The sequence below is a fragment of the Kogia breviceps genome, chromosome 15 (genome assembly GCF_026419965.1).
Source record: "Kogia breviceps isolate mKogBre1 chromosome 15, mKogBre1 haplotype 1, whole genome shotgun sequence".
Classification (NCBI taxonomy): Eukaryota; Metazoa; Chordata; class Mammalia; order Artiodactyla; family Physeteridae; genus Kogia; species Kogia breviceps.
The window spans coordinates 58069826-58082814 of NC_081324.1; the positions used below are offsets into that span (position 1 = coordinate 58069826).

General features: G+C 43.5%; 1 protein-coding gene across 2 annotated transcripts in view; it reads right to left on the reverse strand.

The window, feature by feature from the left end:
* The window catches only part of L3MBTL4 (L3MBTL histone methyl-lysine binding protein 4), a 374898-nt gene that overhangs the window by 285573 nt on the left and 76336 nt on the right, over positions 1-12989 (reverse strand). The window lies entirely within an intron of this gene.

Here is a 12989-nt window from a genome sequence, read left to right on the forward strand (position 1 = left end):
TATACTTCAATAAAAAAACAAAAAATATTATAACAGTATATTGTTAATTGAAAGTAATTTTACCATATTTAATTATATTAATGATTTTAAACAGTCTCTTTGTCATTTAAAAAGTGATGCATGCTGATTTTAAATTCATTGCCCAACAAAGGCATGGTCTGTCAACAAACAAATCTATATATCAAATTTTCTTTGGGGACCAAATGTACATTAAAATTTAACCATATATTATAGGATCAAAAATAGATTAAAAACTGTTTCCAAAAATAAATAAATAAAATTTTTAAAATTAAATTAAAATGTTTCATCAATATGAGGGCTATAAGAATATTCTCTCTAGTAGGACCCCGTTTTTACCTACAAAAGTATCTTTCTAGGAGCCCCACCATGAGACACCCCGTGAGTACAGGTACGCTGCCTGCCCCACGCTCTGGCCACTTGGCATCACATTCATCTCCCCGAGAGAGCAGAGACTGACAGATGAAGCCTCACCTGACACTAAGAACACCTAGTTCTAGGAAACTGCACAATATTTACTAGTGATTTTCTAAACTAAAATTTAAAATGGCCGGGGGTGAAGAATGAATAAACTGTCATTCTTAAGGACAGAACCACGTAACTCCTATAACTCATGTCCCTGAGAGACACCTTCCCAATTCCATTAACCACAATCACAGTCTTTCACACCAACGTTCCAACTTCATTTCAAAAGTTATGTTGCATCCGGCTCCATCGGCAGCATCTTAGAAAATGTGAGAAAAACATTTTTTTTTGTTGGTTGTCGGTAGCAACCAACCAATTTTATTACACACAGATATAAATAATGCCTCCCTTTGTGGTACCAACTGGAAATGATACAATTTTCCCAACATTATAACAACTTATCACTGCTGGGAAATAACCCCAAAACAGACGCTCCATGAATATAACTGCACTTCCCAACCTCTCACATGGTAATAACTCTGAGCGTCTCGTCTCCGTAACAAGGACTTCTGCCTGCTCTGCTGAGAACATTTTTCATTTGCAAATGTAGGCTGCATCTTATTCCAGTACTGAATTCAAAACCAGTTGCTGCTCATTTCCCTGCGCGTAGCGGGTGCTGAGAGCCAGGACACGCCAGGAAATGCTCGGGGACTTGACTCGTGCTCACGTGACATCTACTCTAGTGGGGGAGACACACGTGCAGACAGACAAGTGTCACCCTCACCCAGCATACGGGGGGCTCAACGTTTCTGTGCATAAATAGGCAGACACAAGTGTTAAGGTGCACCAGTTAAGAAACCCAATCAGTGCATCTGGGAACAAAATAAAGAAGGATGAATTCTGACCAGAGGGCGCTTCCTGGAGACCGTTGCTCTCCCAGACAACCAGAAAATCAGCAGGCGGCCCAGGGAGGACCAGAGGGCCAGGCCGCAGGGGGAAAGAGCCCCTGACAACGCCCGCCTGGGCGCCACCGCCCGGCCTGTGGGACACACGGAGCAGGCGGCAGGGCCGCTGCACGGGGACGGACTAACCGGAAAATCGGGCAAGTTCTTCCAAGTCGGAAGTAAGAACTTGCTCTAGCACCGGTGCTGAGTAAGAAGGAAACAAATGCCAGAGGCAAAGATTGAAGTTGGAACGATGACAACAGTCTAGGCAGAGGTAACGAGGGCGTCCCCTAGAGAAAGGCGGGGGAGCCAAGGGGCGACGCAGAACTAAAACCGAAGGACCTCGGCCAACAACTAACTGCCAGGGGCGGGGTGGGGCAGAGCGAGGGGGTCCAGGGAGGAGGATCCATCGGGGGAACGCAGTGGGGAAACAGCAACTGGAGGGAGCAACGCAGGAGGCTGCAAGGAGGGCGGGTTATTGTCAGAGATGTTGAGTTTTAGGTATCTGGAATAATCTAAGCATATATATATATATCCAACAGAAGGAGATTCCAAATTTTTCCGCAAGAGGCAACAACTGAGCAACATGGAGAAAGAAGAACCAAGGTCAGAACGTGCGCATCCATGTCAGCGGCGAGTGAAGAGGTGGGGAGGAGGACGGGGGACAAGGAGAATTGGCAGGGACCCGGGGACACACACAAGACCTGCAAGTCAGGGCGGCAGAGGGTCCCAAGGGCTGAAGGACCAGCACCGTCCGATGCGGAAGAAGGTCCAGTGAGACTAACCTGGGAGAAGCAGTTGTGGCCGGGCGGCCAGGGCGTCACCGTGACCTCAGGGACAGAGGCTTCGGTGGAAGAATGTGCTCGGAGGTCAGACTGCACGAGGCCAAACACTGAAAAGCAAGTCTCAGGGAAGCAGAAAGTGTGCCACGCTCTGAGAGGCTTGCAGATGAGAAGAGACAGGTCGCAGGAGAGCTGGAGGGGCATCAGTCACACCACGAAAATGGAGCTCTTCTCGTTCTTAAGGACAGCAGGGGGCAGAGGGCATTTCAATCCATCAGCTGAGGGACAAGAACCGGAAGACAGAGATGAGGCTCCTAGAAGAGTGGGTGACCCAGGGGGATGTACAGGACACAAGACTCTGAGAACACAGCAGAGGAAGGGCCCTACTCACGTCAGAGAACCTTCAGGAAGGAGAGAGAAGACATCACCCTAGGACCTCGACCTCCATGACCAGGAGTGCATCACGCTGGGAGCACAAGGGCAGGACAGTGATGGAAATTCCTCTGGGACCAGATGTGAGTCGCAGGAGGCTGTCCTGAGAGCCGCTCAGCCAAGCCGGTGACTCTCAGAGGGGCTCCCGGCAGTCTGGGAGCAGAGCAGATAGTTCAGTCCATGGACAGCTGGGCACTGATGAGGAGACAGCCCAGTGGATGAGGGGCACCAGCCTCGAGCACATAAGATGAAACGCTCCAGAGGCCCCACCTGGCCGGGGGCGCAGGAAGTCAGGAAACTACTGATGAACACAGAGGAACAGAAAAGCTAACACACAGGACATGAGTGAGTGCTTTGACAAGCTTCCATGGAACGAAGGAGTAGAAGGACCCGTGGTTCTGACGGTGGGACCAAGAGAGGATTTCAGGGTCCAAAATGCGGTGACTCAGCCATTTCCCCAGGTGCTGCCACAAGTGGACAGAACAAGAATGCACAGGACCAACACCGGAAACCCGTGTGCAGCAGAGAAGAGAGGTGTGTAAACAACTTATTTTAATACAGTGGTTTTCAAAGTGTGGTCACCCCCTGGAACTTGTGAGAAATGCAAATTTTGGAGGCCATACCCCAGACTTAATGATTCAGAAACTCTCCACTTTAACAATTATTCTAAGTGATTCTGATGCATGCTGAAGTTTGAGAACCATTGGTCTTAATTAACGTGAAGAAACCTACAAAGTAGAGAGAAAACTAATTATGGTTGATATCATCAAGGAAGGTTTCCCAGATGACGTGACATGTGCCTTAAAGGATAAAGTTCTCAAAGTGTGGTACTCAGAACTACAGCATCAGTATCACCTGGGGAACTGTTAGAAATACAAATTTGGGGCATCAATTAAAATTTTGGGCATCTACTGAATCAGAAACTCTTGGGGGGATGTCTATGAGCTGTTTTCAGAAGCCCACCTTCTGAAGCAGCTCATGTTTGAGAGCTCCGGCTCCGGAATGAGGGTCAGATTCCAGCTGCAGATGTCCCTAGAGACAGGGGCAGGACTGAGAACTCTCTGACCACAGTCCTGTTCTTGAATTTCCATGAGTCTCCATCCTCCTCCAGCATGAATTTCACAGTACAGCCCATTTTCTGAGGAAGCTGGAGTGATCTCTCTTCCTTGCAAAAGAAATCTAATTAAAACACCACGGGAAGAATTTTAGTCTTAAGCCTATATACATGCTGTGAAACCAGCAGAAGTTTTTAAGGAAAGAAATGCCCTAATAAGTTTGGACTTGTTTCTCCTCTGCCCTGCCCATTGCTGGTTTTTTGGTAGTTTTGATTTTTTTAAAGACACTGCCCGTTGCAGTTGTAGAGATTATGGAGTAGAATAAGGAGAGAGAACTGATACCAGAGGTAGCAGAAAGGTGGCTGTTTCAACAAACTAGCCCAAGATGACGAGGTCTTGATGTGATACAGCTGGTGAGGATGGAGAGGAGCAGAGAGGAGTCAGGGAGAGATCTGAGTAGGACCTGACATGCTGGACATCAGTGAGGTGGGAGAGAGACCTTGTTTACGATTGTGCCGAGACAGGCTTAGAGGGCAAGATGAATACGTTTTCAGAGATGCTAAACCCCTGAAATCTAAAGGGTCTAAAGGATATGCAGGATGAACTATCTAGGGGGCATTAGAAACGGGTTTTTCAGGAGAAAGATCAGGTCTGGGAACTTGGATTTCATGGCCATGAGTGTACAGAGGGGTTGAGATTCTCCGGGAGTATATGAAGAGCACAAAGTAGGCAGTGGGCCCAAGAGCAGAACTGTAGGGAACTGAAGTACTTCAGATGTGGGCAGAAGACAAACAATCAGTAAAGGATAGTGAGAAGGAGCAACCAGAGAACAGGATGAATGAAGTTCCGAAATACCTTCAAGAAGTAGGGAGTAGTAGCTATCAAATTTAATAAAAATATAAAACAACTTGAGGGGCTCAACAAAGGTCACTAGTTTTAGTAACTGGAAGGACTTACATGGCCTTTACCTGAGACTTTAACACAGAGAATGACTAAAGATGTAGGAAAAAGCAGGGACCTGAAGCTGGGGAAAGAGATGGGATCAAAAACAGGTGGTGGGATTAGCCTCAGGATGGTTTCTATAAGAAAACAAGGAAAGGGTGCAGGTCCAACGAAGCCCAGAGGTGAACAGGAGAAAGGCTGGAAGCATAGTCTGTGAGGAGGACAAAGTTTACAGGTATGCAGGTGGAAATGCAAACTGGAAATAGTAATCTTCAGAAGTAACAACTCAAAGAGCAGCCAGACTACAGTGATGGAGGAGTCATGTATGATAAAACAGAGAAAACCAATGCAAATATGGTCAGTAATATTGTAATAGCTTTGTACAGGGACAGATGGTTACTAGCCTTATCGTGGTGATCATTTCATAAGGTATGCAAATGTCAAATCACTAGGTAGTTCACCTGAAACTAACAGAATATTGTACATCAACTATATTTCAACAAAACAAGAAAACACTGCAAGCCAGGTGTGCTCATTGATTCAACAAACAGGGTTTTCTGTGACACAGGCCCTGTGTTAGTTGCTAATGATTCAAAGAAGAAGATATCATTTTTTCCCCCTTAAGAAGCTTTCAGCTTAGTGGGGAACCAGGCAACTATTATACAAAAAGGAATATCCAACTGCAGAGACATGAACTAAGGGCTATAAGAACATGGTGGACAAAACAATCGACATTGTCTTCAGGGCATTACATTTTCATATTTCATTCAACAAATATTAACCATAATGCTTATGATATGCTATAAGCTTATAATACAGCATGAAACAAACTAACAAAAATCCCTACCATTACCCACCATAAATTCTAGTGTGTGAAGACAGATGATAAATAAGTAAAATACATAGTATGTCAGATGGCAATAAGTGTTAAGGAGAAACTATAACAGAGAATGCAGCTAGGCAGTATTAGCAGGAGGGTACTGCAGACTTCCCACCAGAAAGAATGGAAGCAAAAAGGCAATGGAATGACATCTTTAATGCAATGAAACCATGAAACTGTCAATTGAGAATTATACATCCCATGAAAACATCCTCCAGAAAGGTGAAATACAAAACTTTCAGATTCATTACAACTCATTTTGATATATCCACATTTCACTTACAGATACAGTTTCCATTCCTGAGTTCTTCACTCCTACAGAATACATTTTGTCTCCTACAGATATTCTTGTAAAAAAATTTTTTTTATCATTTAAGTCTTCAATCTACTAGGAATTAATTTTTTAGACAGATGATCAGTTTGGCAAATATAACCTACTAAATAATCTACGGTTTGTCCTCCTAAAATGATTTACCCATGTACATTGTGTATATTAGCCTATGTGTAATGTATTACATTCTCACATCTCTTTCTGGTTTCTCTATTCTATTTTCACAGATTCTTGGTCTATTACTATACTACCAGAATGTCTTGGATTTCAGAATAAAATACCTGTATCCAATTTAAATTAAAACCAGTTGGGATTCTATTTTGGAATTGAATTAACTGTTAATTTGATGGAAACTGACATTTTTGTGGCATGTGTTTCCATTTGTTCAGATATTAATTTAAATGTATCAATAGAATTTTCTAGTTTCCTTAACAAGGTCCTTCACATTTCTTGTTCAACTTATTCTAAATATTTTATACATTATTGCTTTTATGCGTGCAATATTTTTCCCTTTTCAATTTCTAGGTGCTGATGACATACAGAAAAAGCTAATGACTTTTTATACTTATCCTCTATCCAACCACCTCAACTCTCTTATATTAATTCCATTGAATAGTAGCTTATAATTAGATTCTGTGTTTTCTAGGTATAAAATCACATCATCTGCAAAAAAATATAGCTTTATCTCTTTCCAAAGTTTATACCACTCATTAAATTGTTTTTTATTTCATTCACTAAAATTGCCAAGAGAGTAGTGAATAGCAATGGTGATAGTGGGCCCCTCTATTTCCTGATTTTAATTTAAATGGTTTTGATGTTTAGCTATTCAGTATATTTGCTATTACATTTTGGTAAATAATTTTTATTATATTCAATGCTATTTGACATACAAATTTTTGCTAGGAATGGCAGTTAAATTCTACCAAAAGTCTTTTTCAGTGTTAAAGATCATTATATGGCTTTTCCCTTTTAATCTGTTGATGTGTGAATTATGTTGGCAGATTTTACAATACTAAACTCTATTTCACTGCTGAAGTTTACACTACTGGATACTATACCCTCCTTGGTAAGAGGATATCATTTTTCTAATATATTGCTAGATTATACTTGACAATATTTATTTAGAATTTCATACTTGTACGTGATATGCATCTGCAGTCCAGAGTTTTGGTTTTTATATTACATTAATCAAATCTCATATGCTGGCTTCATAAAAAATTTTTCACCTTTGTATGTGGCTTGGAAGAGTCTGAATATCATTGGAATGATCTGTTCTTTTAAAGTTGAAGAATAGTTCAGCTGTGACCCTGGCTGGACCTCATCTTCCAGTCTCTTTTACTGTATGACCTATTCAAATGTTCAACTTTTCCTGGGCGCATTTTGATAATCATTAGCTGGGAAATCATCCAGTTACTCCAGAGTTTCAAACGTGTTGCTATAGAAATGCCTGTATTATTCTCTCGTTTTAATTATTAAAAAAAAAAAAAACTTCTCCCAAATCTTTAGTTAGTTTTCCTCACTTGTAATTAAGGTTAGGATGCATATATTTAGGAGAATGGGTAAATGGTGACAGCATTAAAAGAGACCAAGAACAAAGAGAAAAGGAGACTGGGGAGAGTGTGAGTTGATATGGTGAAGGATAACCAGGTGGAATCCACTTCCAGCTTGGAGCTGAGATTTGAACCTGCAGTGAGGCAGAAACAACCCAGGTACCATCCAGATAACAGAAGTCATCAAGAGAAAAAGTGCAAAATGGGAAGAGAATCATAGCTGAAACATAGGGGAATCTCAACACTCAAATGGAAGGTAGAGAGTAAAAACCTGATAGAAGATAAAGCACTGAGACATAAAATCGAGGAGAGACTGATGTATCAGGATACAAAGAGAGAGCAAGTGATGAAGGAGGAGGAGAAAAGAAAGGAGGGGAGGACGAGGAAGGGAAAGAAGAGGAGGCAGAGGAGAGGAAGAGACAGTCATCACCTCGAGAGATCAGACCAGATGGGTGACTGTGGACACAGGGACGAGAACAAGAAGACAAGGCCAAAGAGGTGAAGGGTCACTTGAACAGGGGATTGAATGAGGATCAGGATTCCTGAGTGGGCCCAGGTCTGTCACTAGAGGAGAAAGAAGAACTAAGAAAGCTCCAAGTTCTTATGGGAATATTCAGGTGATGGTGAAGTTTACTGTAAAGAGACATTTGTGTGCAGATCTGCCCATGTTAACTGGTTTCCCCCTTGATATTCAGTGGATGTGGGGAAGGCAGGTCTACGAGAATAACCTGTATTACCGAGACACCGTGAAGAAGACCAAAATAACTACAGGTTGATATTAAAATACTCCCCTATGAATACCATGCTATCAGTCATCAAATTAACATCCGTCTGTATGAGTTGGCAATATCCTCTTCATAAAATGATTAACTACATATTTCCCTTGACCTTTGCTTCTCTGTATCCTGGAGACATCTCCTGTAATCTGGTGAATATAGTAGAGCTCCAGTTGTTACTGCTACTTTCATTAATTTAATTAATTATGTCGATCAGAATTTAGAGTTTCCTCTACTCAAGACATCCCCTTCTGGACTTCAATTAATGGACATACTTAAAATATTATTCAAGATTGTTTAGGGACTTCCCTGGTGGTGCGCTGGTTAAGAATCTGCCTGCTAATTCAGGGGATACGGGTTCAAGCCCTGGTCGGGGAAGATCCCACGTGCTGCGGAGCAGCTAAGCCGGTGAGCCACAACTACTGAAGCCTGTGTGCCCTAGAACCCGAGCACCGCAACTACTGAGCCCACGTGCCACAACTACTGAAGCCCGCGTGCCCAGAGCCCGTGCTCTGCAACTAGAGAAGCCACCACAATGAGAAGCCCGCGCACCACAACAGAGAGTAGCCCCTGCCCGCCACAACTAGAGACAGCCCTCGCACAGGAACAAAGATCCAATGCAGCGCCCCCCCCCCCAAAAAAGAGATTGTTTGTTCTCTTGACACTGAAAGTGGTTAAAATAAATTATTCCCCAAATCATATCTTAACCTCACAGCTTGCTAACCTTTCAAAACACTAATTATCCTCAGGGAATGTAAGTTTAAAATCCATGAAGGAACACTGAATTTCAGTTCACTAGCAGACCATTTGGGGCAAAATGGAGTACTTTTATTAGTTGAATGATAAATTAGCACTGTTTAAAGAAAAATTTTAATGTAAAATCATCTAGAACGGTTTTGTGAAATTAAATTCCTGAAAAGCATATTCAAAGCAGCAGCAAAGATTTCATTAGTCCCTATCGGCCTCTTTGCCACTGAACTCTTTAGGACTCCTTTGTTATGAGAGCCCCTTGGTCCTGACTAGAATATTAATGCTGTGTACATGCAACAGGAAAGTGCCATAACTGTAGGCCTCATGACTTAAAAACCCTAAAATAAAGGAGCTCAAGAATGGTGCCATTCCCTTAGCAACAGGTACACGATAATTCCCACTTCCTGCAAGGAGGCTCAAAGTGATTCTGCAACTTAGAACTTGTGGAGGGAGAATAACAGCCCCCAAAGATGTCCCCACCCTAATCCCCAGAAACTGTGAACATTCTATGTTATATGGAAAAAGTGATTTTGCTGCTGTGATTAAGCTTCTTGAGATGGGGAGATCATCTTGGCTTATCCATGTGGGTCCAATATAATCACAGGGGTCCCTGAAAGTGGAGAAGTTTTCCTGGCTGTGGTCAGAGGAAGATGTGACTATGACAGAAAAATCCGAGAGATGCTCCTTTGCTGGCTTTGAAGACAGAGGAAGGGGCCACGAGCCAGGGAGTGCAGGTGACCCATAGAAGCTGGAAAAGGCAGGAAACAGTTCCTCCCCTTGAGCCTCTGAAAGGGATGCAGCCCTGCCCACTGACTTTAGCCCAGTGGGACCCATGTCAGGCTTCTAACCCGAGGAACCAGAAGACAACAAAATTCTGCTGTTGGAACTGCTAAGTCATGGTTATAGGAAACTAACACTGAACTGTAATCAGGAATAATTGATATTTAGTAAACTGTTCAAACTCACTACCAAAAAGTTTCTAAATGCTCAACAAATGTATCAACTAATCATATTTCATTAGCCTGAAAAATAAGTAGGAATCCACAAATAAAATAGCTTAGGACAAGAGGTATCACATAGCATTTACTGTATTCTCTGATTCGAACTGAGGTTCACTGTATAAAATACAGAAATTATAAAAGAACTTTAAAAACACATCTATAGCTAATATTTTTCTGTCCCATTAAGCTGATGCTTGGGAAACTAATTTATAACAGCACATGTTGTCTACAAAAACCTTGCACTACCCTAGCGTTTTCTGTACAGAAAGCTTATGATGTTAACTCTCCAAAATAGGTTTAAATATAGTCATAAAGCTTCAGGCTGGGAGGTATCTAATAAATCAGCTAATCATTCTAAATATGAAAGAAGTGATTTCCCCAAGGTTTAGTTTTGGCATAAATGTCTTATTTCATGGCTCCATCACTCTGATAAGCCATAAATGTGCACTAATTTAAATAGCTGGTTTCAATTCCCAAGGATCCTTTCTGTGCTTTAAAAATCATCAATAAAATATAGCTTCCTTGTCAAACTGCATCCTGAATTACTGAATTCAGACTTGCTATTATAAAAAATTAATTATGACAACTATCAGTGAAAAATAATTTCTCCTAAGATACCAAGCCCTGTGAAGACAATTACAGATAATTAAAAGTACAAAGAAATCGGTAAACCCATAGGCTCATCTCGGTAGAATACTTTTCAACACACAGCAAAATTAAAATAGCAGTGTCATAAACTTCTAAAACCTGGCTTTCTATAGCTTTATGCTTAATTGCATAAAGCAACATATGCAACATCTCCATCACAGAGACCGATCCATTCTGGGTAGAAAGCGTGCGTCCAGAGCTCTGTGCGGGGCCCTGGCCCTGGTTCTGGGGGCTCCATCTGAGACCCTCGCTGGCTTCTCCTCCTCTTCCCCTGGCGGGGCGGGTATCCTCAGCCTTCTGCCCGACGTGCTCCCCAGAGAGGACTCCCTGCACTCACAGGTTCACCGCTACCTACACTCCTGACGATCCCTTCTACCCCTCTCACCAAACCCCCGGAATGTTCCGCAGACCCTCATCTCCACACGAAAGCCCAGCCTCATCCCTTGAGTGTAACCCCCGTGTTCCTAAGGCCAGTGAGCAGCATCCACAATGGATCTGGCGGTGGCTCCTCTAGCCCCTTAAGTCAGCCACCCACCAGTCCCAAGGCTCCTCCCTCTGGGATCTATGGAGTCTTCTCGGCCTGTGAGAGCCCAGCAGGCCTGTCTCGTGGACACCCGGCTCCCTCCACCCCCTCCTCTGCCCACACGCACTCCAGCCCTCTCCAGGGACAGCCCAAGTCCCGACGTCCACATGGCGCAGCACAGCACCCACGGTCCTTCCCCACCGGCCCCCCCAGCTCTTGGCCTCATCAACCACTTTCTCTAGTCACTTCTGTAAACACATATGGAGGACCCACTACGTGCTGGGCTCTATGGACACAACCGTGGACAAAAACAGGCATGAGGCCTTACTCTCAAGCATTAAAACCTAATGGAGAAATAATCCAAAATACAATTATGAACCAAGTGCTTTTATAGAACATAGGGCCTTGAGAGCACAGAACAGACCACCCGGCCTAGTCCAGGAGATCAGGGGAAGCCTTCCTGATACGCGGCTCAAAAGCCCAAACCCAAGGGTCAGCAGGCATTAGCAACACATGGACACAATGATCAGGCCGAAGGCGGCCCTAGAGGGACAGGCAGGGAGCACAGCGGGCGTGGGGCACTGGGGCAGCACCCCAGGAAACAAGGCCAGCGCTGCCAGAGCATGAGGGGCGAGTGGGCACACGGCTGAGACCAGGCCGAGGACGGGAAAGGGCAGAGTCTGTGTGTGCGAGGCCTCGGCAGGCTCTGCCCAGATCCTATCCAGCAGGCAACAGGAGGCATCTGAAAGGCTTCAGGCAAAGCAGGGGGCACGTGTGGGCAGGATGAGGTGGGTCAGGTCATCTCGAGCGCAGGTCTGAGGACATCAGTGGGGACGTCCAGGCGACAGATGACAGAATGGATGAGGGTGGACTTCCCCTGGGCATCACAACTTGGGTTGAAATGCAAGGGAGGGAGGGGCGGGGAGAAGAGTAAGGATTCCCAGTTAGGGAAGATGAAAAGTGTAGCAGACTGGAGAAATATTCCAGAAGCAGAAGCCACTGCCCTGCTGGCAGGGAGCTCACGGGAAGTGAAAAGAACAAGGCATCGAGGGGGCTGTCCGGGTCGGCGTGGGCACCGGCCAGCCATCCAGCTAGTGAGCGTGTTCATCCCTCTAGGACCGCTGGGCGTGGGCTCTGCCAAGACGAGAATGACTTTAAATCAAATATAAGATCCCTTTATCCCCCAATAATTGCACGGTCAAGTTTTCTGAAAGTTTGTCTATTTCTATAACCCGATATAACCTTCTAAATCTACCCAACTTACTGAAGACCAAACCCAATGCCGTATCATGTCCCCAGCTCTGCATTCCCATCGCCCAACAGTCACAAAATATTGGCCAAAATCTTCTGTTTTTATTGATAATGCTTTTCCAAAAAATTATTTTCTACACATTGCTGCATCCAGAGGCTTTGCAGGAAAATCCTGGGAGAACCATGTTGTGCTATTTCCAGCTATGTAATGGAAGAAAAGCCAGGTGAGTTTTTAAAGGTTTAAATTTCATATCTGTCTATTCCTTTAAAAAAAATAAGTTCTTCCTTAAGTAGGAAAAAGACAATTTTTTTTAAGAGTGCTTCACCTAATGCTAATTCTCTGGAGTAAATAATTTTAAAACAGTCCTTTAGGAATCTCCTAAGCAAAACATGAGCCTATACAAAAAGAACCTGAAATTACTAAGACTAACACATAAAATCCCAATTTAAGTTGTTCAAGAATACATTTGTTGAGTATTTACCAAGAGCCAAACACACTCTGTAAACATTTTCTCATTTAATCCTGACAATTTTATGGGGTAAGAGGTATTACTATTCCCATTTCACAGGGAAGAAAATTGAGGCTCAGAGAAGTTAAATAACTTGTTGGAAGTCACACGGTTAAGTGGCAAAACCAAAATTCAAAAGAGGTCTGTCTGAGTCTAACCGCACATTCTGCATTTCCTTTCATATAATCAAAA